Here is a 27469-nt window from a genome sequence, read left to right as displayed (position 1 = left end):
CCCAAAAGATCATCACCTAGACACATTGTCATCAGGTTATCTAAAGTTAAGACAAAGAAAAGAATCTTAAGAGCTGTGAGGCAAAAGCACCAGGTAACCTATAAAGGAAAACCTATCAGATTAACAGCAGATTTCTCAGCAGAAACTATATAAGCTAGAAGGGATTGGTGCCCTATCTTCAGCCTCCTTAAACAAAACAATTACCAGCCAAGAATTTTGTATCCAGTGAAACCAAGTTTCATAAATGAAAGAAACATACAGTCTTTTCCAGACAAATGCTGAGAGAATTTGCCACTACCAAGCCAGCACTACAAGAACTGCTAAAGGCAGCTCTAAATCTTGAAACAAATCCTGGAAAGACATCAAAACAGAACCTCTTAAAAGCATAATCTCACAGGACCTATAAAACAAAAATACAATTAAAAAGTCAAGCTATACAGGCAACAAATAGCACGATGAATGAAACAGCACCTCATATCTCAATACTAATGTTGAATGTAAATGGCCTAAAGGCTCCACTTAAAAGATAACAGAATTGCAGAATGGATAAGAATTCACCAACTAAGTATCTGCTGCTTTCAAGAGATCCACCTAACACATAAGGACTCACATAAACTTAAGGTAAAGGGGTAGAAAAAGACATTCCATGGAAATGGACACCAAAAGGGAGCAGGAGTAGCTATTCTTATATCAGACAAAACAAACTTTAAAGCAACAGCAATTTAAAAAGGCAAAGAGGGACATTATATAATGATAAAAGGCCTTGTCCAACAGGAAAATGTCACAACCTAATTATATATGCACCTAACACTGGAGCTCTCAAATTTATAAAACAATTACTACTAGACCTAAAAAAAGAAACAGACAGCAACACAATAATAGTGGGGAACTTCAATACTCCACTGATAGCACTAGACAGGTCATGAAGACAGAAAGTCAACAAAGAAACAATGGATTTAAACTATACCCTGGAACAAATGGACTTAATGGATATTTACAGAACATTCTACCCAACAACTGCAGAATACACATTCTATTCAGCAGCACATGGAACTTTCTCCAAGACAGACCATATGACAGGCCACAAAACAAGCCTCAATAAATTTAAGAAAACTGAAATTATACTAAGCACTCTCTCAGACCACAGTGGAATAAAACTGGAAATCAACTCCAAAAGGAACCTTCAAAACCATGCAAATACATGGAAATTAAATAACCTGCTCCTGAATGATCACTGGGTCAACAATGAAATCAAGATGAATATTTAAAAATTCTTCGAACTGAACAATAGTGATCTATAAAAACCTCTGGGATACAGCAAAGGCAGTGCTAAGAGGAAAGTTCATAGCCCTAAACACCTACATCAAAAAATCTGCAAGAGCACAAACAATTTAAGGTCACACCTCAAGAAGCTAGCAAAACAAGAACAAACCAAACCTAAACCCAGCAGAAGAAAGGAAATAACCAAGATCAGTGCAGAACTAAATGAAACTGAAACAAAAAATATATACAAAAGATAAATGAAACGAAAAGCTGGTTCTTTGAAAAGAGAAATAAGGCCGGGAGCAGTGGCTCATGCCTGTAATCCCAGCACTTTGGGAGGCCAAGGCGGGTGGATCACGAGGTCAGGAGTTCGAGACCAGCCTGGCCAATATGGTGAAACCGCATCTCTACTAAAAATACAAAAATTAGCCAGGCGTGGTGGCATGCGCTGGTAATCCCAGCTACTTGGGAGGCTAAGGCAGAAGAATCACTTGAACCCAGGAAGCGGAGGTTGCAGTGAGCCAAGATCGCACCACTGCACCCCAGCCTGGCTGACAGGGCAAGACTCCCTCTCAAAAAAAAAAAAAAAAAAAAAAAGAGAGAGAGAGAGAAAATTGATAGGCCATTAGCAAGATTAACCAAGAAAAGAAGAAAGGAAATCCAAATAAGCTCAATTAAAAATGAAATGGAAGGTATTACAATTGACATCACAGAAATACAAAAGACCATTCAAGGCTACTAAAAACATCCTTACATGCATAAACTAGAAAACCTAGCAGAGATGGATAAATTCCTGGAAAGACACAACCCTCCTGCTTAAATCAGGAAGAAGTAGATACTCTGAACAGACCAATAACAAGCAGTGAGACTGAAATGGTAATAAAAGAATTACCAACCAAAAAAATCCAGGACCAGATGGATTCACAGCTGAATTCTACCAGACATTCAAAGAAGAATTGGTACCAATCCTACTGACACTATTCCACAAAATAGAGAAAGAGAATCCTCTCTAAATCATTCTACGAAGCCAGTATCACCCTAACAACAAAACAAGGAAAGGTCATAACTATAAAAGAAAACTAGACCAATATCCTTGATGAACATAGATGCTAAAATCCTTAACAAAATACTAGCTAACCAAATCCAACAACATATCAAAAAGATAGTCCACCATGATCAAGTAAGTTTCATACCAGGAATGCAGGGATGGCTTAACATATGCAGGTCAATAAATGTGATACAATACATAAACAGAATTAAAAACAAAAATCACATGATAATCTTAATAGATGCAGAAAAAGTATTAGACAAAATCTAGTATCCCTTTATAATTAAAACTCTCAGCAAGAATGGCATACAAGGGACATAACTCAATGTATTAAAAGCCATCTATGACAAACCCACAGCCAACATCATACTGAATGGGAAAAAGCTGAATGCATTCCCTCTGAGAACTGGAACAAGACAAGGATACCCACACTCTTACCACTTCTCTTCAACATAGTACTGGAAGTCCCAGCCAGAGCACTTCTCTTCAACATAGTACTGGAAGTCCCAGCCAGAGCAATCAGACAAGAGAAAGAAATAAAGGGCATACAAATCCATAAAGAGGAAGTCAAATTGTCACTGTTTGCTGATGATATGATTGTATACCTAGAGAACCCTAAAGACTCCTCCAAAAAGCTCCTAGAACTGATAAAAGAATTCAACAAAGTTTCTGGATACAAAATTAATGTACACAAATCAGTAGCTCTCCTATACACTGATAGCAACTAAGCTGAGAATCAAATCAAGAACCCAACCCCTTTTACAATAGCTGCAAAAGAAATAAAATACTTAGGAATACACCTAACCAAGGAGGTGAAAGACCTCTACAAGGAAAACTATAAAACACTGCTGAAAGAAATCATAGATAACACAAACGAGTGGAAACACAAACATTGTACCCATGGATGGGTAGAATCAATATCGTGAAAATGCCCATACTGCCAAAAGCAATCTACAAATTCAATGCAATTCCTATCAAAATACCACATCATTCTTCACAGAAATAGAAGAAACAATCCTAAAATTCACATGGAATCAAAAAAGAGCCCACATAACCAAAGCAAAACTAAGCAAAAAGAACAAATCTGGAAGAATCGCATTACCTGATTTCAAACTATACTATAGGGCCATAGTCACCAAAACAGCATGGTACTGGTATAAAAATAGACACATAGACCAGTGGAACAGAATAGAGAACTATGGGTTCAAATAAACCCAAATACTCACAGCCAACTGATCTTTGACAAAACAAACAAAAACAAAGTGGGGAAAGGACACCCTTTTAACAAACGGTGCTGGGATACCTGGCTAACCACATATAGGAGAATGAAACTGGATCTTCATCTCTTACCCTATACAAAGATCAACTCAAGATGGATTAAGGACTTAAATCTAAGACCTGAAACTATAAAAAATTCTAGAAAATAACATCAGAAAAACTCTTCTAGACATTGGCTTAGGCAAGAATTTCATGACCAGGAACCCAAAAGCAAATGCAATAAAAACAAAGATAAATAGCTGTGACTTAATTAAACTAAAGAGCTTTTGCACAGCAAAAGGAACAGTCAGTAGAGTGAAGACACAACCCAGAGAATGGGAGAAAAATCTTCACAATCTATACATCTGACAAAGGACTAATGTTAAGAATCTACAATGAGCTCAAACAAATTAGCAAGAAAAAAAAATCCCAAAGAGTGGGCTAAGAACATGAATAGACAATTCTTGAAAGAAGATATACAAATGGCCAACAAACATATGAAAAATGCTCAACATCACTAATGATCAGGGAAATGCAAATCAAAACCACAATGCGATACCACCTCACTTCTGCAAGAATAGCCATAATCAAAAAATCAAAAAAGAGAATAGATGTTGGCATGGATACAATAAACAGGGAACACTTCTGCGCTGCTGGTGGGAATGTAAACTAGTACAGCCACTATGGAAAACAGTGTGAAGATTCCTTAAAGAACTAGATCTACCATTTGATCCGGCAATCCCACAACTGGGTATCTACCCAGAGGAAAAGAAGTCATTATACGAAAAAGATACTTGCACATGCATGTTTATAGCAGCACAATTCACAATTGCAAAAATGTGGAACCAACCCAAATGCCCATCAATCAACAAGTGAATAAAGAAACTGTAATATATATATACACGATGGAATACTACTCAGCCATAAAAAGGAATGAATTAATGGCATTCGCAGTAACCTGGAGGAGATTGTAGATTATTATTCCAAATGAATTAACTTGGGAATGGAAAACCAAACATCGTATGCTCTCACTCATAGATGGGAGCTAAGCTACAAGGAGGCAAAGGCATAAGAATGACTAAATGGACTTTGGGGACTCAGGGAGAAAGGGTGGGAAGAGGGTGAGGGATAAAAGACTACAAATTGGGTACAGCGTATACTGCTTGAGTGACGGGTGCACCAAAATCTCACAAATCACTGCTAAAGAACTTACCCATGTCACCAAACACCACCTGTTCCCCAACAACCTATGGAAATAAAAAATTTAAAAAATAATAATTTAAAAATTATTTAAAGGGAAGCAAAAAAAAAAATTCAGCCCCCCCAAAACAAACAATGCCCAATTTCTGGCATCTAATCAAGAATTACCAGGTTGGGTTTGGTCAATGGGAAGCAAAATAATAAAAATTAAATTTAAAACATTGCCAAGCATGCAATGAGCAGAGACCTGGGACTCACAATGAGGAGGGTAAAGCCGACCCACAGAGACAAACGCAGACATGATACAGATGACAGAACTCGTAGGCAGGGACAGGAAAACAGTCAGCATAAATAAAATCCCTATGTGCATGAAAGCAGAGGAAGACAGTGGCAGGTTAAGAAGAGACATGGAGAGATTTTAAAAGATCCAAATCAAAGAGGCCGATGAAGGCTGCTCTGTAGGGAAGCGACGTGTGGTTCTCTGTGCACTGCTGCTCCTGTGCCTCAGGAAGGGGTCACGTCTCCCCCCAAGACTCCTCGGAAAGGCCAGTTGGCTCAGCAGAACCACAAACCCAAGCAGAGGGGCTGGCTCATATCTGCAGCTTGACCTGTGCTGTACATGAAAGAACAGGAGGCCAAGAATAACGGAGGCAACCGTGACGATGAAGGCAGAACCGGAGGCCTCGCACTACCCATCTCCAGACCTCTCCAAGGGCACGTTAGTAAAGATGCTGGCATTGGGATAAGAACAGACAAGACTCAGAGGATTCACTCCAGAGCTCAGGAGCCGACCAACATGCGAGCAGTTGCTGGTCTGTGGTGCAGGCCACACTGTGAGGCACTGGACATTCACACGGAAAAATATAGCTTGCTCCTACCATAGACAAAAAATCATCTTCCAATGGATTGCAGATAACAATGTGAAAGGTAAAACAATAATCTTATAGAAGCAAACATAGGAGAAATAAATCCTGGGTTTACAAATAAGTGTGAGTTCACATATAGAATGATTTTTGACAAGGGTACTAAGTAAGACTACTCAATGGGGAAATGATAGTCTTTTCAATAAATGATGCTGGGAAAACTGGATGTCCATATGCAAAAGAATGAAGTTGGACCCTTACTTTAGACCCTATGCAAAAGTTAACTTAAAATGGATCAAAGACCTAAACATAAGACCTTAAGGTACAAAACTCTAGAAAAAAAATTAAGGCAAAAGCTTCATGACACTTTGGGGATGATCTCTTGAATATGACATCAGTGCAGAGGCAATAAGAGTAAAAATAGATAAACTGGACTATGGCAAAATTAAAAACTTTTGTGCATCACAGGGCATAATCAACAGGCTGAAGGGACAACCTGTGGGATGGGAGACAATATTTGCAAATCGATTTCTATCTCATAAGGGGCTCATGTCCGGGATATATAAAGAATTCCTATAACTTGGCCGGGCATGGTGGCTCTCGCCTGTAATCCCAGCACTTTGGGAGGCTGAGGCGGGCAGATGGCTTGAGGTTGGGAGTTCCAGACCAGCCTGGCCAACATGGTGAAACCATGTCACTCCTAGAAAAAAAAATTAGCTGGCCATGGTGGCACGTGCCTGTAGTCCTAGCTACTCAGAAGGCTGAGACAGGAGAATCGCTTGAACCTGGGAGGCAGAGGTTGCAGTGAGCTGATATTGCACCACTGCACTCCAGCCTGGGCGACAGAGAGAGACTCCATCTAAAAAAAAAAAATCCTATAACTTGACAGCAAGAAAATAAATAATCTGATCTTAAAATTAGGAAAGGATTTGAATACACATTTCTCCAAAGAAGATATACAAATGGCCAATAAGCACATAAAAAGGTGTTCAACATCACAAATTGTCAGGAAAGTGCAAATCAAAACCACTATGCAATGCCACCTCACACCCATTAGGATGGTTATGATCAAAAACCAAAAAAACCAAGTATTAGTAAGGGTGTACAGAAATTGGAAGCCTGGTACACTGTTGGCAGAAATGTCAAATGGTGCAGCCACTGTGGAAAACAGCATGATGGATCCTCAAAAAAAATCTTTTTGAGTGGGGTCTCCCACTGTTGCCCAGGCTGGAGTACAGTGGTGATCATAGCTCACTGCAGCCTCCAACTCCTGGGCTCAAGCAATTATCCTGCTTCAGCCTCCTGAGTAGCTGGGATTATAGGTGTGAGCCACCATGCCACCTCAAAATATTAAAAACAGAATTGAAAGCAGGGTCTGGAAGAGACATTTGTCCACCCGTGTTCACAGCAGCAGTATCCACCATGGCCTAGAGGCAGATGCCACCCACCCAAATGTCCTTTGACAGATGAATGGATAAGCAAGATGTGGTCTACACACAAGATGGAACACGATTCAGCCTTAAGGAGGAAGAAAATTCTGATACGTGCCACAACACGGAGACATGAGGTCTTTGGAACAAACTCATAGAAACAGAAAATGGAAGGTGGCTGCCAGGGGCTGGAGGAGGGGAAGTGAGGAGCTGTTCAATGGGGACAGAGTTTCAGTTTTACAAGATGAAAAAGTTCTGGACGTCGGTTTCACAATAATGTGAATATACTTCATACTACTGGAGTGCACACTTAAAAATGGCTAAGATGGTAAAAATTATGTCACGTCTATTTTACCACAGTTAAAATTGAAAAACTGGTGGCATATTCATGTTCCATGTCCCAATCTTGATTCTTTTATATGTAAATAGTGTCAACCCTCCTGGCTTGTTTCCATGTTGGCATCTCTGCAGCCAACTGCTGGCATGTGTGTGTAAATAAACAACTTTCAATCCTCAAAACAACAAAAACGAAAATGCATGCACTCCAGTGCTACAGCTGAATTCTGCTAACAACCAAAAGTACAAGAGATGAGACCCAGGAAAGGCAGTGGGGCCAGAGCCTGGAATGAGCCCCAGCCCAGACTTCAGAGAAAACAGCAAGAGGCAGCAAACGGACCCACCTAATGTGGGGAACTCTATGGGAATTTGTCATGGCAGCAAGAGAAAACAAATGCAGATCCCACTACCAAAAGCGGGGCTACTGGGGTCCACAGACCCCAGCGCTGTGGGGCTGGGCCGTCCACCTCCAGGCCAGGCGTCCACGTTGTGGGGGCCACCGTAAGCCAGGCCCAGGCCTCGGCAGCTGGCTGTGGGGTCTCCTGGAAGCCACAGGTGCCAGGAGAGAGGGTGACGGGGCAGGAGTGGGCATTTGGGTCACTCCCATGTGCCGCTTATCTGAGCCTTCAGGGCCACCCAGCCCTGTGCCTGCCGAACGCCCCGGCCTGTGCAGTCAGACAACACCAGCTCGTGACGGGCAGCTCAGGGCGCACGGCGACCACGGCCAATCATCCAGCCCCTCCTAGGCCCGGCAGCCAGCGCAGTGGCAGCACGACAGAAGAGGAACACACTCGGGGGAGGTTCTGGCTGCCGGGCCAAGGGCGCAGCTTCAAACGGGCCTGGGGGGAAAGCGGCAAACTTTGTTTCAAACAGAAAAACAATTCTCTAGTCCAAATAATGCAGTTTTACCCAACTGGAAAAGAAACCTCAAAACCTGAGGAGTGGCTAGATGATTGAACAGGAGCACATGGCCAGAAACGGGACCCCCCACACAGAGAAGGTCCTTGCGCTCAGTGGGAAAGGGGGTGTGCTATGCGCAGGGAATGGGATGCTGGGCTGCTGACTGTGAGGAGAAATGAATCTATGGATCATTGCCTTTCTACCTTAAAATTCTAAACAGATTAAAGGGAATTAAAGGTGAAAAAAGTCAAAGCATTAAAACCACTGGGAAAAAGCAAAAGCGAGCATTTTTCAAATCTCTGGAGAGGAGAGGCCTTTCTAGGCTTAAAAAAGATAAAAGGAATATACGAAAGGAAAAAAAAAAGTCCCAGCAAATGAAATCCTTCCACATCTTTATTATAAATGTGTGATGCAACTGAGAGGCTAGGAACCAGTCGAAATAATCTTTGCAGTAAATACAACAAAAAGTATCTTTACTGTATCAGGAGGTTGTGAAATGTAATAACAAAACCAATAAGATCTCACTAGATAAACTGGTAACTGTCAAAAGAGGTAATTTATAAACAAGGTAACAAAAGTCTTTTTAAAAACACAAGAGGCTGGGTGAGGTGGCTCACACCTGTAATCCCAGCACTTTGGGAGGCCAAGACGGACGGATCACCTGAGGCCAGGAGTTTGAGACCAGCCTGGCTAACACAGTGAAACCCCGTCTCTACTAAAAACACAAAAATTAGCCAGGTGTGGTGGCACATGCCTGTAGTCTCAGCTACTCAGGAGGCTGAGGCGGGAGAATCTCTTGAACCCCGGAGGTGGAGGTTGCAGTGAGCCGAGACCATGCCATTGCACTCCAGCCTGGGTGACAGAGTGAGACTCCATCTCAAAAAAAAAAAAAAAAATTAGCTGGGCATGGTAGCGGGCACCTGTAATCCTAGCTACTCTGGAGGCTGAGGCAGGAGAATCACTTGAACCCAGGAGGTGGAGGTTGCAGTGAGCTGAGATCGTGCCATTGCACTCCAGCCAGGGCAACAAGAGTGAAACTCCGTCTCAAAAAACACAAGAAAACCACCTCCACACTTAAGATGTAGAAAATCACAAGAGAATGTCACTCCCATCCTGGAAACAAATAAAGCCACGTCATCTACAGAATCATGTCTTTCCTGGAGTCCATTGATGAGCTCCAGGCCCCCGAGGGGCTGAATTCCAAATGGTGACAAACCCTCAAATGGCCCAGGTTCCCCACGGTTAGCCGGATACAGGAGACAGTGGGCGAGGACTCTTCGGGCCCCCTGTGGCCCAGTGTGCCCTTCAGAAGAGCTGGGACCAAGTTCCCAGATAGGGGAGGGCACCAGGCACTCACAGGAAGGGCTGAGACAGGGCAGAAGACAGGAAGCGGCCCCAGGTGCAGGTACCGGACACCACCTGCCCAGAACCCTCTTTCGGACAAAGCCACTGGGGGAAGCACAGCAAGCCCTCTCCCCAGGTCACCGGGAGGGGAGGAAGCAGAGGCCCCCTTCTTCCTGGATCTACCCCTTCTAGGCTAAGTGTGGAAGCAAAAACCTTTTGCTCCCGAGCAAGGAGAGGAAGACGTGTGGGCAGAAGTTGGCTGCCACTTGGGCAAGAGCAGAAAACTCTCACACGCGGGGGTGGAGGCGGAAGGTGGAGCAGCTGCCTGAAGACAGTGTGGCCACCACAGACCTGGGGCCACCACAGACCTGAGGCCACCACAGGCCAGCCCTCATGCCATCAGACCCAGGGCCACTGTAGGCCAGCCCTCAATCACTCAGACCCGGGGACTCCGCAGGCCAGCCCTCAATCAGTCAGACCCGGGGACTCCGCAGGCCAGCCCTCACACGGTAAGACCTAGGGCCACTGCAGGCCAGTCCTCATGCCGTCAGACCCGGGGCCACCGCAGGCCAGCCCTCAATCAGTCAGACCCGGGGCCACCGCAGGCCAGCCCTCAATCAGTCAGACCCAAGGCCACCGCAGGCCAGCCCTCAATCAGTCAGACCCGAGGCCACCGCAGGCCAGCCCTCAATCAGTCAGACCCGGGGCCACCGCAGGCCAGTCCTCAATCAGTCAGACCAAGGGACACTGCAGGCCAGCCCTTATGCGGTAAGACCCGGGGCCACTGCAGGCCAGTCCTCACGCCATCAGACCTGGGACCACCACAGGCCAGCCCTCAGTCAGATCCGGGGCCACCACAGGCCAGCCCTCATGTGGTCAGACCCAGCGTCACCGCAGGCCAGTCCTCATGCCGTCAGACCTGGGGTCCCACAGGCCAGCCCTTACGCCATCGAACCTGGGGCCACCATAGGCCAGCCATCTACCCCTACGTGTGAACCCAAGAGAACAGGAACACAAGGTCACACAAAAACACACACAGGTATGTTCACGGCAACATGATTCGCAATTGCCAAAAAGTGGAAATGACCCAAACGTCAGTCAGCTCGTGAACAGATAAACAAAACACAGTCTATCCACGCGATAGGATATTATTCCAGCCATGAAAAGGAATGAGATCCTGATGCATGCGACAACACGGATGAACTCGGAAAACCCCACGCTAAGTGAAAGCAGCCAGACACAAAAGGCCACAGAGTGTATGCTTCCATTTATGTGAAATGTGCAGAAGAGGTGAATTTACAGAGGAAGAAGGGAGATGCGTGGCTGTCAGGGACTGGGGGCAGGGAGGGGTGGGGAGTGACTGCTCAAGGGTTCAGAGTTCCTTCTGGGGGCGATGGAAATGTTCTGAATTTGTGGTGATGGTTGTGCAACTCTGTAAATGCACTACAATCCTGCGAATGTACACTTGAGTGGATGAACTGTGTGGTATGTGAGTTACATTTTATTAAAGCTATTACCAAAAAAAACAAAAAAGGAGAAGTAAAGGTTTCCAGATAGATACAAGTTGAAAGCAGTTGTGGCCCACAGACCTACACTACAAAAACTGTTAAGGAAGTTCCTTAGGGGAGGAGATGTTGTCAAATGAAACTGAATTTACACAAAGAAATGAAGCATTCTCAAAACAGTAAAAAATGAGGGTATATAAAAAGACTTTTTTATTTTTATTCATTTGGAAGGATAAGAGATTATGCACAGAAAAACTAGCAACAAGGCACTGGAGGGTTCCTAACATATATAGAAGTATCTGAGGCAGGGCGTGGTGTATATCAGGCATGAGCACTTTGGGAGGCCAAGGCGGGCAGATCACCTGAGGTCAGTAGTTCGAGACCAGCCTGGCCAATGTGGCAAAACCCTGCCGCTACTAAAAATACATAAATTAGCCCGGTGTGGTGGTGCATGCCTGTAATCCCAGCTACTTGGGAGGCTGAGATTGAAGGATTGCCTGAACCCGGGAGGCAGAGTTTGCAGTGAGCCAAGATCACACCGCTGCACTCCAGCCTGGGTGACAGAGTAAGGCTGTCTTAAAAAAAAAAAAAAAAGTGAAGTATATGAAAGCAATAGCAAAAAAAAAAAACTGAAAAATTGAAAGGGAGCATTATTTCTTCAAGAAGGACTGTGAAAAGCTGTAAATTTGAAAACTCTAAAGCAAACACTAAAAATTCAGTTAAAAGAGAAGTATAATCCATACTGCCGAAAGCAATCTATAGATTCAATGCCCTCTATCAAATTACCAACATCATTTTTCACAGAATTAGAAAAAACAACCTTAAAATTAATATGGAGTTCAAATGGCCAAGAGAATCCTAAGGAAAAAGAACAAAGCTGGAGGCATCATATTACCTGATTTCAAGTTATACTACAAAGCTATAGTAACCAAAATAGCATGGTGCTGGTATAAAATAGACACATAGATCAATGGAACAGAATGGAGAATCTAGAAATAAAGCCACATACCTACAACCAGCTGATCTTCAACAAAGTCAACAAAAATATGCACTGGGGAAATGACACCCTTTTCAATAAATGGTGCTGGGAAAAATGGATAGCCATAATTCAGAAGAATGAAACTGGACCCATACCTCTCACCATATGCAAAAATTAACTCAAGATGGATTAAAGACCTAAAAGTAAGACCGAAAACTATAAAAATCCTAGAAGAAAACCTAGGAAAAACTCTTCTGGACATTGGCCTAGGCAAAGAATTCACAACTAAGTCCACAAAAGCAAACTCAACTAAAACAAAAATAGACAAATGGGACTTAAACTAAAATGTTTCTGCACAGCAAAAGAAACAATTGACAGAGTAGACAATCTAAAGGATGGGAGAAAATATCTGCGAACCATGCATGTGACAAAGGGCTAATATCCAGAATCTACAAGGAACCCCAAGAACTCAACCAGAAAAAAACCCATTAAAAAGTGGGCAAAGGATAGATATAAACACATTATTCAAAAGACAGACAAACGGCCAAAAAACATATGAAAAAATGTTCAACATCAGTAATCATCAGAGAAATGCAAATCAAAACCACAATGAGATATCATCTCACACCAGTCAGAATGGCTATTATTAAAAAGTCAAAAAATGGGGCCAGGTGCCATGGCCCACACCTGTAATCTCAGCACTTTGGGAGGCCAAGGTGGGTGGATCACTTGAGGCCAGGAGTTCAAGACCAGCCTGACCAACATAGTAAAACCCCATCTCTACTAAAAATATAAAAATTAGCTGGGCATGGCGGCACATGCCTGTAATCCTAGCTATTCAGGAGTCTGAGACAGGAGAATCGCTTGAACCCAGGAGGCAGAGGTTGCAATGAGCCGAGATGACACCACTGCACTCCAGCCTGAGTGGCAGAGACAGACTCTGTCTCAAAAAAACAAAACAAAACAAGAGTCAAAAAATAGCAGATGTTGGTGAGGATGCAGACAAAAGGGAACTCTTGTACGCTTCTGGTGGGAATGTAAATTAGTACAACCTCTATGGAAAACCGTATGGAGATTTCTCAAAGAACTGAAAATAGAACTGCCATTTGATCCAGCAATCTCAATATTCACTATCTACCCAATGGGAAAGAAATCATTATATAAGAAAGATATCAGCACCCATATGTTTCTTGCAGCATTATTCACAATAGTAAAGATAGGCCAGGTGTGGTGGCTCACACCTGTAATCCTAGCACTTTGGAAGGCCAAGGCAAGTGGATTGCTTGAGCCCAGGAGTTCGAGACCAGCCTGGGCAATGTGGTAAAACCCAGTATCTACAAAAAAATAGCCAGTTGTGGTGGTGCACACCTATAGTCCAAGCTACTTAGAAGGCTGAGGTACGAGAATTGCTTGAGCCCGGGAGGTCAAGGCTGAAGTGAGCTGAGATCGTATCACTGCACTCCTGCCTGGACAACAGAGCAAGATCCTGTCTCAAAAAAAAAAAAAAAAAAAAAAAAAAAAGTAGTAAAGATAGGCTGGGCGCGGTAGCTCATGCCTGTAATCCCAGCACTTTGGGAGGCCAAGGCAGGCAGATCACAAGGTCAGGAGATCGAGACCATCCTGGCTAACATGGTGAAACCCTATCTTTACTAAAAATACAAAAAATTAGCCGGGTGCGGTGGCAGGCGCCTGTAGTCCCAGCTACTTGGGAGGCTGAGGCAGGAGAATGGCGTGAACCTGGGAGGTGGAGCTTGCAGTGAGCCGAGATAGCGCCACAGCAGTCCAGCCTGGGTGAAAGAGCAAGACTCCATCTCAGAAAAAAAAAAAGAAAGGAAAAGAAAATCAAAGTGTCCATCAGTGGAGGATTGGATAAAAATTTGTGCCCTACACACACACACACACACACACACAACATGGAATACTACTCAACCACAAAAAAGAAGGAAATCATGTCTTTTGCAGAAACATGAATAGAACTAGAGGCTATTATCCTGAATGAAATAACTCAGAAACAGAAAGTCAAATAAATACACATTCTCACAAGTGGGAGCTAAATGATGGGAACACACGGACACACAGAGTGGGACAGACACTGGAGACTATAAAAGGTGGAAGGGTGGGAGGGGTGAGGGTTGAAAATTAGCTACTGGATACAGTGTTCACTATTCAGGTAATAGGGACACTGAAAGCCCAGCTGTCACTACTGTACAATATACATATGTAAGAAATCTACACGTGGACCCTAAAGAAATAAAAATAAAAATTCTAAAAAGAGAGGCATAATGAATAGAGGCCAACAATGGAGATAAAATAGGATCATAAAAAATACTTAATTCAAAGATGGCAAGAAAAGAAGAGATAATACCAATAGAAAATAAGTAGCAGAAAGCTAGATCTAAATCCAACCGTGTCACTAAATATTAAATATAAATGGGCTAAACAACATAGTTGAAAGGCAGATATTTTCAGATTAAAGTTTTATTTATTTATTTATTTATTTGAGACAGGCTATTGATCTGTCACCCAGGCTGGAGTGCTGTGGTGTGATCACGGCTCACTGCAGCCTTGAACTCCTGGGATCAAGTGATCTTCCAGCCTCAGTCTCCCAAGTAGCTGGGACTATACCACACTTCGGCTAATTTTTAAATTTTTTGTAGAGACAGGGTTTCACTATGTCACCCAGGCTGGTCTCAAATTCCTGAGCTCAAGTGATCCTCCCACCGCAGCCTCCCAAAGTGCTGGGATTACAGGCATGAGCCACAGCACCCAGCCTAAACTTTTTAAAAAGGCGAGAATCTACTTTATGCTTTCTGCAAGAAACCCACTTTAGGCCGGGTGCAGTGGCTCATGCCTGTAATCCCAGCACTTTGGGAGGCTGAGGCAGGCAGAACCCTGTTTCAACTAAAAATATAAAAATTAGCCAGGCGTGGTGGTGCATACCTGTAATCCCAGCTACTTGAGAGGCTGAGGCAGGAGAATCACTTGAACCTGGGAGGCGGAGGTTGCAGTGAGCCGAGATTGTGCCATTGCACTCCAGCCTGGGCGACAGAAGTAAAACTCCATCTCAAAAAAAAAAAAAAAAAAGAAACAACCCACTCTAAATATAAAGGCATAGACAGGTTAAAATTAACAGATGCAAAAAGTTATACGGGGATAACAAGGGCTATACATAATGATACAGGAGTCAATACACTGAGAAGACATGCCAGTCCTAAATCTATATGTACCCCAAATACATAAAACAAAAATAATAGAAACAAGTAGAAACAGGGAATTCACAATCATATTGGAGACTTCAACACTCATCTCTCTCTAAGAGATGAAAGCAGTGCAGAGAAAATTGGTAAGGATGTTCACTTCCTAGGATTGAAAAAGAAGCAAGAGGAAATTTGTAAGGACATAGAAGATTTCAACACCACCATCAACCAAGTCGATCTAATTGACATTTGTAGGATATGCCACCCAACAATAGCAGAATATGTAGTATTTTGATGTGCACATAAAACATTTATCAAAATAGACTGTTTGCTGGGTAATAATACAAATCTCAACAAAGTTAGAATAATTGAAATTATCCAAAGTATGTTCTCTGGCCAAAAGGAAATTGAACGAGAAATATGTAATAGAAAGATATCAAGAAAAAAATGAAACATCTGGATTAAAACACACACACACACTTTTAAATGACCCATAGGTGAAAGAAGAAATCATAACAAAGTTATAAAAATATTTTGAACTGAATGAAAATACAAGCGCAACATATCAGAAGTTGCAAGACACAGCTAAAGTGGTATAAAGAGAAAAAGTTACGGCAATAAAGGCTTATACTGGAACATAGGAAAGGTCTCCAATCATAATCTAATCCTAGTTTATGCTTTCATCTTAAGAACATAGAAAAAAGAAAAGTAAATGCAAAGTAAGTGAAATAGAAATAATAGAGATCCTTCTGCATGGATGGGAGCTATGAGCCCAACACTTGTGTCTGAGCGTGGCTGTCAGCTGGAGAAGAAACCACCTCCTCTCTTCCTGAGTTTTCTCCAGCCAGCACTGCAGCTGCCCCAAAACTATGACATGTGCCACCATGCCCAGATCACAGGGCCTTTGGGGGCTCTTTTAAAAGTCATAAAGACTAAGCTCTTCTTAAAGTACACAAGCATCTGTGAAAACTGAAAAGGGAGGTACCAAGGTCTGTTTTGGAAGCTGGACTCCCCTCCTCTTTGGACTTCAGGAATGAGTAGACAAACGCATCTACATAAAAGGAAGAGGGTCAAAAGGCCTTCTGGGAGCTCCACTGCTTCACACAGCAAAGATCATGCATGGGGATTAATGATCTGAAGACATCAAAAAACAGCAGAGTGTAAGAAGTGCTGTTAAAGGGAGGACAGATCAGGCATGGTGGTTCACGCCTGTAATCCCTGCACTTTGGGAGACTGAGGCAGGCAGATCACCTGAGATCTGGAGTTCAAGACCAGCCTGACCAACATGGTGAAACCCCATCTCTACTAAAAATACAAAATTTAGCTGGGTGTGGTGGCGGACACCTGTAATTCCAGCTACTCGGGAGGCTGAGGCAGGAGAATTGCTTGAATCAAGAAGGCAGAGGTTGCAGTAAGCCGAGATTGCACCACTGCACCCCAGCCTGGGCAACAAGAGCGAAACTCTGTCTCAAAAAACAAAAATGCAATTAAAAAAAAAAAAGGGAAGACAGTACTGTTTAGACCGAGGTGGATCAGGGTGGAAACACTCACTGGGAGTTGGTGCCGGAAGCCCCTACAGGACGGTACACCAGCAGCCGCACCTCTCACCGCTCCTGACACCACCGGCCACCTGCCAGCCCCGTGTCACTCTCTGAGGTACAGGGTAGGCTGCAGAACTCCCCATGTGGGTCACACTCTACTGGGGACTGAGCCCCATCTGTGCTCCCATTGTGCCCTATGCCATCAGTGCCCACACACAGGGTGCTGGTGCCAGTGAACATTGGTGGAATGGATAAGCGGCAAGGGTGGGCTCAGGAAGCCCCCACCTTTCCAACCCAACATCACCACCACACTTTCACACTTTGCTTCTTTTTACTAAATGTCACTGGAAGGTCCTTCTGTCCATGGTTTCCTCTTCTTTCCACTCTGAGACCAGAGCCATGGTGCAGGCTACCAGGTGCTACACACCTGCCAATTGTGCTCTTTAATAAAACTCTGAAATGGACGTGGCCGCCGGCCACAACAGGAGGCTGACCACAGAGACCTGCACGCAGAGGGGGATGCCAGACCTGCACGTGAGGCCGCTTCAAACAGCAGAGCTTCAGCCCAAGTACTAACTCCTCCCCATCGGAGCTCATCACCAAAACACCCAGGAGCCCCCTGAGAAGGTTGTCTGGGGGGCCCTGGTGAAGATGGGATGGATTCCAAGCCCCTTCCTGCTCAGACCCACCCCACCATCATCAAGATAGTACTGGATCTCAGCTTAACACGAAACAGGTCAATGTTGACCTGGGAAAATATGTCCTCGGGGTTGTAACACAGACCCAGCGTCCCTTCAGAAGAAAAACCGAGGCCTCCAGGCCCCTCCCCTGACCTCCCGCCCCTGGCTGGGTGCTCAGAGTCCTCTTCAGGCACGAAGACCTGGGGTCCTTCAAAGTCAAAGTAGTCCTGGGTCAACCACTCACCAGGCAGGGTGGATGTCTGGGAAGGGCAGCAGCTGGGGCAAGTTTTAATAAGCTCCCTGCCCAGGAAGAATGGTGCCTGGGTAGGATTCCTCCTTACCCAATTAAACACATTGGACCAGTCCAGCTAAAGGCACTCACCTCAAACTCAGCCGCAGGCCGAGCATTAAGGCCAGTAAGGTCTGCAAATCCTCCTGATCCAGTCACATCCTTCATCCTGAGCTGGCTGGAGTCACTTTCCCTAGGTTTGAATTCTGGCTTCACTTGGAGGCCCAGTTTTTCTGGAGACCAATTCTCTGTGCCAAGGAGGGGGTTTCCCATGATGCCCCTGCCAGCTGTGCTCACTTGGAAACTGGCAACCACAGGACGTTCCTGATGTCATGTCCTGGGATCACAAACCCAAGGCAATCAAGAACTCGGCTCCTGAGAGCCTTCCAGAGGGACCCCAAAGGAAAGCAAGCATGGCCCTTTCCTGCAGCACAGGTTTGATAAATAAATATAAGACGTCTGCAAAGAAAGCAAGCCCAGACAGCTCCTGGGGCTCAGGTGCAGGACAGGAGACACCTCCGGTCTCCGGCTCCCAAAGCACGTCTACCTCACATCACTCAAAGCTCAGCTTGGGGTGCCAGACCAACAGGGCTATATTGAGATAAGAAACACCTGCCCAAGAGGTTCATGGATAAGAAACAACTGCCCAAGAGGTTCATAGAAGAAGCCTAGGAGGCCAACATAGGCTCTTTCAAAAAGAGTCATCTCAGTGGCTAGTGTCCTGAACTTATTCAATCCCCGTTTTAAAGAGGGCTGTTTCAGGGTCCAAATGGAAAATTAACACCACCATCCAGCCCACATCCTAGCTTGCCTGTCTGGAAACTGAGGAGTCGAGGAAAAATAAAAAGATATGGCATTGGTCCTGAATGGAATTCAGTTCACAGAAGCTCACAGTCCACACGGAAGCCCACAGTCCGGTCCACACGGAAGCCCACAGTCCACACAGAAGCCCCAGTCCAGTCCACACAGAAACCCACAGTCCACACGGAAGCCCACAGTCCTGTCCACACAGAAACCCACAGTCCACACGGAAGCCCACAGTCCAGTCCACACGGAAGCCCACAGTCCAGTCCACACGGAAGCCCACAGTCCACATGGAAGCCCACAGTCCACACGGAAGCCCACAGTCAAGATCAACCTTCCAAGAATGTGTATAGGACACTTATTTCTCTTAGAGCAGCTCGATCCAAAATACAGGGGCTGAGGCACAGCTCTGACTGACAGCTCCCTCGCTGTGGGACCACCACCTGGTCGTTTGGATATTGTCAGTTAGGACCTAAAGTAGTAAGGCCTTCCCAGGGCTATCGGGAGAGAAACAGGAGCTCCGTGTTCTCTGCCAGTGTGCCCTTAGGTTTAACAGGGGTGCCCCCAACTCACAGGTGAGGCAGGGAAACCTCGGGAATAGCAGGATTGCCAATGCCCCCCCCCCCACCCTCGGAGAAGGAATGTGAATGTGCCAGGCGTCTTGTCTTCTCCAAGCACATATTGATCATATTGATCTACTCTGTGGGACTCTTAGGGAACCTCATCCAAACGCTGGCCTTTTGCCGATAACTCTGTGAAGGTAAACTGAGGGTCCTTCCTCGGCCCGGCTCACTTTCCTCTGCTGCTGCTCTTCTCGGGAACTGAGGTGGCGTTTTACCACGGACCTGCTCAAAGGCCTGATCCACTGAGAGGACTCTCAAGTCTACTACTCCAGGCTTGGTTTGGAATGAGAAAACCGTTTTGTGACTGGTTCTCCCACACTGTGAACAACAAAATCAACGGCAGCAGCAAGTATTTACATCCCTAGGGTGCCCACATGTTTTCCCGGCCAGTCACACTGACATCCCAATAAACATCAGTACAACAACGTATTGCCAAGTTACCTGTGATACCCTTTCTACCACAGCCCTGCCAGCCCCAATCAGCAGTGGATTTTCTTTGAACAACTGTAGAAACTGAGGCATGGTGCAAGAACCTCAAAGAGTGAATTAGTAAGTTAATAAGCTGTTGTTTCCCAAAAACCTGGAGTTCCTTGCATAAGAAGTTATATCAATGGGCGATGTGTGATTCTTGATTAAGTTTTAAAGAGAAGACACCATCCAATCAATGCGCAGGTAGGTGGTGAGGCCTCAAGCCATAAAGATGACCTATTCTTTAAAAGGAAAACAAGCAGCAAAAAAGTCCAGCCGGTTACCCCACGCAGCCAGGAAGCACCCGGCCGCTGCAGGCCTCCCGGGCTGTGCAGACAGCTCTCTGGTGCTGTGTCCGTGGGATTCGCACCACAGCCGGCAACACACAGACTCAGCCTGGCCTCCCCACCCCACCCCACCACGGCTGCCGTGCGAACAAGCATCCGCTTTACATATGGGATGAAACACACACCCATGCTTTAAAGGAGAAACCTACTACTGGGAACGCAGGCCCAAGCCTCCTCCAAATGTGTGCATGAGCAGGAACGTGAAAACGGATAAATGAAGCATCTTCCTCTACGATCGTCCCTGCACCCCTCAGAGGACAGACCCCAAACTGTCAACTTTCCAGCCACATACGTGTGCGCACTAAATATAGAAGAGCACCAGGTGGAAAAAGCCTGTGCAGAGACAGCCAAACCGAAACCAACAAAGCCTCTGCAGCATTCAGAAAATAAACACTCACATTCCAAAGCTCGCTGTCTGCTCCTCTCTCCCATCGCTCTGCTCGACTGTGAGAATCTTTCCCGGCTCGTCTAAGACTCAGTCCGGCTTTTGCGCAAATCAGCTCCGAGCTTCTATGACTCAGCAAAGAGGTCGGCTTTTATTTTTCAGATGGAATTTACCACGCTGTGACTACATCCAGGGGGAGGAACCATTTCCCCGAGCTGTTTCCAAGCAGAGCCCTTGAGCCAGGATCGCCCAAGCTCTCCCTGTGCACATTAAGGCCAAGCACAGAGGCATCCTCTGCGCCCCCAGCCCGGCTCCCTGCAGGGCGCGAACAGACGCTTCTCGGTGGGGAAGGGGCCCGCAGCTCTGCACACAGCCACGCAGGTGAGATCCTGGCGGCAGCTTGGCTCTATTCAGATGCAGAGGCGGCCTGGGCTCCGGGTTGGCCCGGCGGCAGTCTCACGTGAAAACCAGCGCGCGGCAGAGGCCACGGCTGGGCCATCCCTGCCCTCACCGCCCCCTCGGCTTCCTGGCTGCTCCAGGACCGCGTTCTGGCCGGCTTTCCCTCCTGCTTGGAGAACCCCCTTCAGGATTGCAGAGCGAGCGGGTCAATAATGGGAACGAACTTCCACTCTGAGGGTATCTATTTTAAATGTCAGGTGATAGAAAGGATTTGCACCCACTCAACTGTGAGGACTGAAAATGCAGACGGGAACCAGACACGGGAGACCAGCAGCATTCCTGTGTGAAGGGCAAGCACGTGAGCTCACCTGGCCCGTCAATCTCAGATGCAGTCCATAATCACCCTCCGGAAAAGCCGTGTAACTTAGCCACTCTGTAGAAAATGCAGGGTCTGACAGGGTTTCCAAGCAGGAGGGCACTTAGAGTCCGTCTGGGTCCGATTCCATCAAAGCAGCCTTGAGGGCTGCCGGTGCGGGTGGCCTGAAGCTCCTGCCCTGCCCTGTCTCCCGCCACCAGGGCCTGCGCTGAGGCTGCATCGGAGCCTGGACCCCAGAGCAGGCCTGCACACCCAGGTTCTGGGGGTCAGCCTGGGAGGACCCTACATCCCCTCTGCTCGCAGCCCGCTCTGCCTCAGTTCCCTCGACTGCACCCTGTCTGCCCCCCACAACCTGCCTCTTCTAGTCAAGGCCAAATGTCACTTCACCCCAAAACTGAGACCAGCAGGCACCACCCCGAGAGGAGCCCACAGAGTGAACGCCGATGATAACATGTCAGACGCTGGCACGGGGCAGGCCAGGGCTTCGGGTTACATCTGCTCTCTGCCTAGATCTGGCCACCCTCATAAGTTAGAGCAAGCAAAAAACTGTCCCGATTAAAACCATGGCCAAACGTCCAGGGTGATGCAACAACCCTCCAAGGGTCACACATCTTGACTCTTGTGACGGAGCCGCCCGCTGTCCCTGGTTACCAACCATCGCTGCCTCTATGTCACAGGGGAGGAGGCTGGAGCACCAAGAGGCCATGCGGCTGCCCCACAATCACATCCCTGTCAGGTCCCGGAGCTGGATTCAGACCCAGGACGGTGGGTCGGAGATCCAGGCCCTCCCGTGTTGCCCCGAAGCAAAGGGGGTTCCCACGCCGGCGGCTCGGGGTCCACGCCCGTCCCCAAGGGTGGCTCCTCCTCAGTCAGAGGCAGGCCACAGGGGCAACCTTCCTGACGTGGGCAGTGCCCCCTCAGCCCAGCTGTCCTCCTGCTGGAATCGATCCTGGGGAAACGACACAAGGAAAGTGTGTGCACAGATTTGACTTTAGTCCAAATACTTTATAGCACCTACCCCGTGCCAGGCACTGTTGTAAGACTTTAAATATAACTCACTTAGGGATGATTATGACAATGTTGTCCATAATATAACAGTGAATAATTGGAAACATCCTAGATGTCCAACAACAGAGGGGTGATTTAACAAGCGATGGGAAACGCACATACGTCCAAATACAATGGGGCCATTTAAAAATGTCCCCAGTCCAAGCTTAACAGAAAGATGTAAACAACCTATTGTTTAAGTTTTTTAAAGCCAGCTATAAAAAAGCATGTATATTATGCTCACATTTCTGTTTTTAAAAAAGCATGTATAGTATGATCACATTATTTCTGTTTTTAAAAATGTGTGCCTGTGTGTGTTGCACTTAAGAAAAATAAAGCCTGAAAGCGTAGATACCAAGCTCTAAAGTGGCCGGCCGTAGCTCTAGGTGATAGGATCTCAGGTGACTTGATATTTTGTTTTGTATCTTTCTGAATTGTATGTATTTTTTTAGAATCAGAAAAAAAAATCTATTTTCATTTTCAAACGGATACACATGCATGTATGTGCTTTTGATTCCTGCAGTAAACACGCCCCTTGCAGACGGTCAGTTCTCTCCTGGAGCCCAGAGGGAGACACCGTCCCTTCCAAATCCCCACGTTGGCCGAGGCGGGGAGCAGGTGGGTGCTGGGGCCGGGCTCACGCCTGGCGTTCAAGCTTAGTGAGCAGCCTGCTCTTTAAATAGCATCCATTTTTCTAGTTGTAAAAATGAAATGTGCTCATTGTAGACAATTTGGAAAACACAGGAATAGATGAATAAGAAAACCATCCTTGCTAGTCCTCAAGAAGCTGAGCTTTGAGCAGGGGCCTCCCAGCCACATTGCCAGCTCCACCCTAATTCTTCCAGATCCCAGAAACCGAGCCCTAGCACCCGGGATGGAGCCAGCACCCCCAGGACGTGTTCCGAGGAAAGGAGGCTTAAATAGCAGGCCTCACTTGTGTCACAGGGTCTGGGAAAACCGCGACCTCCAGAGGGTCTCTATATCTCACATGGTGCCTCGCCAGGCACCACGAGGCCCAGGTCCAATCTCACAGCCCGTCCCTGGCTTCCCTTTCCCACCCACGGGCAGTCGTCACCTGTCCTTTCTGGGGGAGCTTGGCCACTCCCATGATCACACCCAAATCCAGGGCTCTGCTGCTCCATCGCTGATTCCCAGACCCACCCATCCTGCTGGCCCAGTGTCTCCATACAATTCCTCAGGGGCCTCTCAGACCCGGCGGGTCCAAAAACAACCTGCCCTGCCCCAAACTTCACTCTTCCTTCTATCATATTGCAGAGGTTCTGACACAGCCATTCACCAGTTATTATCGAAGCAAAAATATGGCTGCCTTCCCTTTCTCCTCCCTTCCAGACAGGCCTGCGCCTTCCAGGCCCTGCACACAGCTGTTGGACCCACCACCCCAGCTCCTGTCATGCAAAGGCACCTCCTCCTGGAATCCTGCCAGGACTGCCCCCGGGGGCCCCATCCTCGGTCCCTCTGTCTCATGACTGAGACCTGTTTTTTTATTCCCATGCATGGCTTCTGTATTTTTACTACGCAACTATGAATTCATCATCATTGCTTTTTGTGTTTTGGAGAAATAGCATAATTGGCATCATACCCTACATATCCTTTTGCAATTTTCTTTTTTCACTCAACATCGTGTCCTTGAGGGCTATCCGCACTGGTGTGTGTAGATCTTCGTCCATCTTCGCTGTATCCCTGCGTATGAAATAACCATGCGCTGTGTTGCTTTCCCACCTCCTCCTGGCTGATGGGGAGTTAGGCAGGTTCTGTTTTCACATCTTTGTAAATGGTGCTGCCACAAGCGCCCCTTCTTCATCTCAGGCCCATCTGCTCAGGAGCTTTCAGAGCAGGTGCTTGAATGGGAGGTGGCAGGGCTGAGGGACAGCCATCTTTGACTGTTTCAGCACTGCAAGCTGCTACCCAAAGCAGCAACCAGGATGAGTGCCCATCTCCTGACACCTCCCAAGCCTGATGGGCAGTCTGAGGGGCAGAGAGGATTTCTCCCTGTTGAAGTTAACGTGCATTTCCTGAGTGCTAATGATCAGCCACTCACTGGCTGCCCAGGTTTCTTCATCTGGGCTCTCCTGCTCCTCTTCCGCTGTGTCTCTGGGGCGTGCTTATCATCCATGGCTCCCACGTTTCTTCATCTGGGCTCGCCCAGTCCCCCTTTCCCTCTGCGGCCCATCACCCGTGGCTTTGAAGGAGGCTGTTCTACGATCTGGGTAGGAGTCCAGTGTTGGCGAAGCCTCGGCTAGTCTTTGCCTACGATCTGGGTAGGAGTCCTGTGTTGGCGAAGCCTCGGCTAGTCTTTGCCTACGATCTGGGTAGGAGTCCTGTGTTGGCGGAGCCTCGGCTAGTCTTTGCCTACGATCTGGATAGGAGTCCGGTGTTGGTGGAGCCTCGGCTAGTCTTTGCCTACGATCTGGATAGGAGTCCGGTGTTGGTGGAGCCTCGGCTAGTCTTTGCCTACGATCTGGATAGGAGTCCGGTGTTGGTGGAGCCTCGGCTAGTCTTTGCCTACGATCTGGGTAGGAGTCCGCTGTTGGTGAAGCCTCGGCTAGTCTTTGCCTACGATCTGGATAGGAGTCCTGTGTTGGCGAAGCCTCGGCTAGTCTTTGCCTACGATCTGGGTAGGAGTCCTGTGTTGGCGAAGCCTCAGCTAGTCTTTGCAATTTTTATGTTGCCTTCCATTCTTCAGAAACTTTCAATTGAACCATTTTACCCACGTTTTCCTCTGTTTTATGTTTTTGTTTCTTAAGAAATGTGTGTCTCATACATGAAAACATCTCCCCAGGTTTCCTCCTAAAGGTCTGTTTTAGCTTTTCACCCTGGGTCTTCTCCATGTGGAAAGCCAAGCGTGCACCCTTCCTCGTCGAGAGCCCGGTGCTACCGCTGACCTGGCAATGCCAGCTTGGGTGGCAATTCCACTCCATTTTGGGGGACCCTAAGTTCTCTACTGTGATGGTCTCTGTCAAGCTCTGCCCCAATGTGCCTCTAGTGATATAATCTTCAAATTTGGCCTTTTTATGTCAACTTGCCAAGCTCAATAAAAACTGGTTTCAATTTTGATTGGAATTATAATGAGTTTATAGATTAACCGGGAGAGAAATGACATCTCTTTGACATTGAATCTTGCCTGTGAACGTTCTCCATTTATTTAGGACTTCTTTTATGTCTTCAATGAAGTTATGTGGCCTTCCCCCAAAAGGTTTCACACAATTTGTGATACATTTACTCGTTGGTGCCTAACATGTGTGTGCCATCACAGCAGGTGTTTGTGTGTGCTATTGATACCTTTCCTCACCATAACTAGCAAGAAGGTGGTGCTCAGGAGGGCCACTTAGTTCACATTTACCTTATACTAGCAGCTTGCTGAAATCCATTAGTCCTAAGAGTTTGTTTCTATATTCTCTTGTATTTTTTTTTTCTTGAGATGGAGTCTTACTCTGTTGCCTAGGCTGGAGTGCAGTGGTGCGATCTTGGCCTGCTGCAACCTCCCCCCACCTCCTGGGTTCAAGCGATTCTCCTGCCTCAGCCTTGCGAGTAGCTGGGATTACAGGCACCCGCAACCATGCCCAGCTAATTTTTGTGTTTTTAGTGGAGACGGAGTTTCACCATGTTGGCCGAGCTGGCTTCAAACTCCTGACCTCCAGTGATCCATCCGCCTCAGCCTCCCAAAGTGCTGGGATTACAGGCGTGAGCCACTGCACCCGGCCATTCTCTTGTATTTTCTATGTAGAAAATCATTTGTGAATGATATTTTTGTTTTTCTCTTTCCAATCTTTATACTTTTATATTATTTTAGTACCTTTTTGTGCTAGGTAGGGTTTCCATGACATGAAACATCATTAGTCATTCAGGAGAGGCAAATTCATTCGTGCGAGATAGCCCGCACCCCTCTCCCATTCCTGTCTTACGCACCAGGGTCATTGCAGGATTTTGGTAGGTTCCCTTCCTCAGGTTAAAGACTTTGTCTGTATTCCGAATTTGCTAAGTGTCCATTTTTTTAAATTGTGAATGGGTGCTGCAAGTCATCAAGCGCTTTCTCTGCATCTGCTAGAATAGCCGTATTGTTCTCTCCCTGTCTCTTCAGAGCCTGCCTGTGCCTGCCCCCGTGACTGCCCCGCCCCCCCACTCCCAGAACCTGCCTGGCCCCCATCTCATCACCACCTCCTGGCCGGGCGGTTTGCAGTCACAGGATTGCATCATTTCCAGCCTCAAACTTGGGGGAGGCAAAGACCTGGCTCTTCAAAGTCCCCCTGAAACGTTCCCCTACCCAGAGTTAGTGGAAACAGACACGTTCCTGCCCTCTCTTGGTGCTGAGGTGGCTTATTTCGTCCAGCGTCACAGGGCACAGTGCATCGAGGGTCCAAGCTCTATGCCAGGGTCTTCGCAGCAGCCTCCTTCAGCAATGTTGTCTCCTCTTCCTGTTCCCAAGAGGGCATGAAGATGCAGCCTCTGGCTCCCAGGGACAGCATGGCCTGCCCACCCCAGCAGCTGTGGCTGTGGCTCCAGGGCTCACGGCTCCACTCTCCCCTGTCCTTTCCAGCAACCCAGATCGAAAGCTCCCTATCCTCCCTCCTCCTTCTCGCTCAGTCCCTCTGGTTCTCCAAGGTAAAGTCAGCTTATATCTGGGAATTTGAACACCTGTGAATTGGCAAGGCCAGTGACAAGGGACAGGAAGGGTGGAACTGGGGGCCCTGGCACCGGCCCCCTCCCTGGGGACAATTTCTTGCCTGCCTCATTCCTGCAGGTGGGTGGGGCCCTCGCCACAACCACCCGACTAAGCGGCTGCTGCGATCCTCCAAGGCCGCTCTGGCATATCTCTGAAGACTGCTGGAGGCTGCATGCCCTGAGAGTCAGCCTCGGCACCGCCAGACATCAGGACGGTGGAGGCCCAAGAGCCCCACAAAGGGACAGAGCCTCAGGGCTGAGCCCGGCCTCCACCTGCACAGGGCGGCTGGGTCATCCTTGCTGTGGTCACCACGCTGGGCTCTGTTAAGTTAGAAATACGCAAATGTGGGCGTTTTCCCCCTGACTTGAACAGGTCAGTCCCTTGCATCTTCATCTCCAATAAAATGGAAAATATTGGCTCACATCAAAGGCTTCAAATGCACAATCCTGTGGCCAGTGCACAGCGTCTCCTGGCAGACACAGGGTCCAGGCTCCCAAAGCTGCTTCA

The 27469-nt window shown here is 46.9% G+C and overlaps 1 protein-coding gene across 12 annotated transcripts in view; it reads right to left on the bottom strand.

Moving 5' to 3' along the window:
* JAKMIP3 (Janus kinase and microtubule interacting protein 3) overlaps window positions 1-27469 on the bottom strand; it is a 158901-nt gene that overhangs the window by 107464 nt on the left and 23968 nt on the right. For 10 of the 12 annotated variants that reach the window (XM_054435497.2, XM_054435498.2, XM_054435500.2 and 7 more), the window contains exon 1: window positions 20473-22647. The exons of the other annotated variants lie outside the window; for them this stretch is intronic. The gene's annotated coding sequence lies outside the window, so the exon portion shown is untranslated. Of the gene's footprint in view, window positions 1-20472; window positions 22648-27469 lie in introns of those variants that run through there. 12 annotated transcript variants of the gene reach the window in all.

The sequence above is a fragment of the Pongo pygmaeus genome, chromosome 8 (assembly GCF_028885625.2).
Source record: "Pongo pygmaeus isolate AG05252 chromosome 8, NHGRI_mPonPyg2-v2.0_pri, whole genome shotgun sequence".
Classification (NCBI taxonomy): Eukaryota; Metazoa; Chordata; class Mammalia; order Primates; family Hominidae; genus Pongo; species Pongo pygmaeus.
Note: the sequence above shows the minus strand (reverse complement) of the source record. Positions and strands in the feature narration are given on the sequence as shown.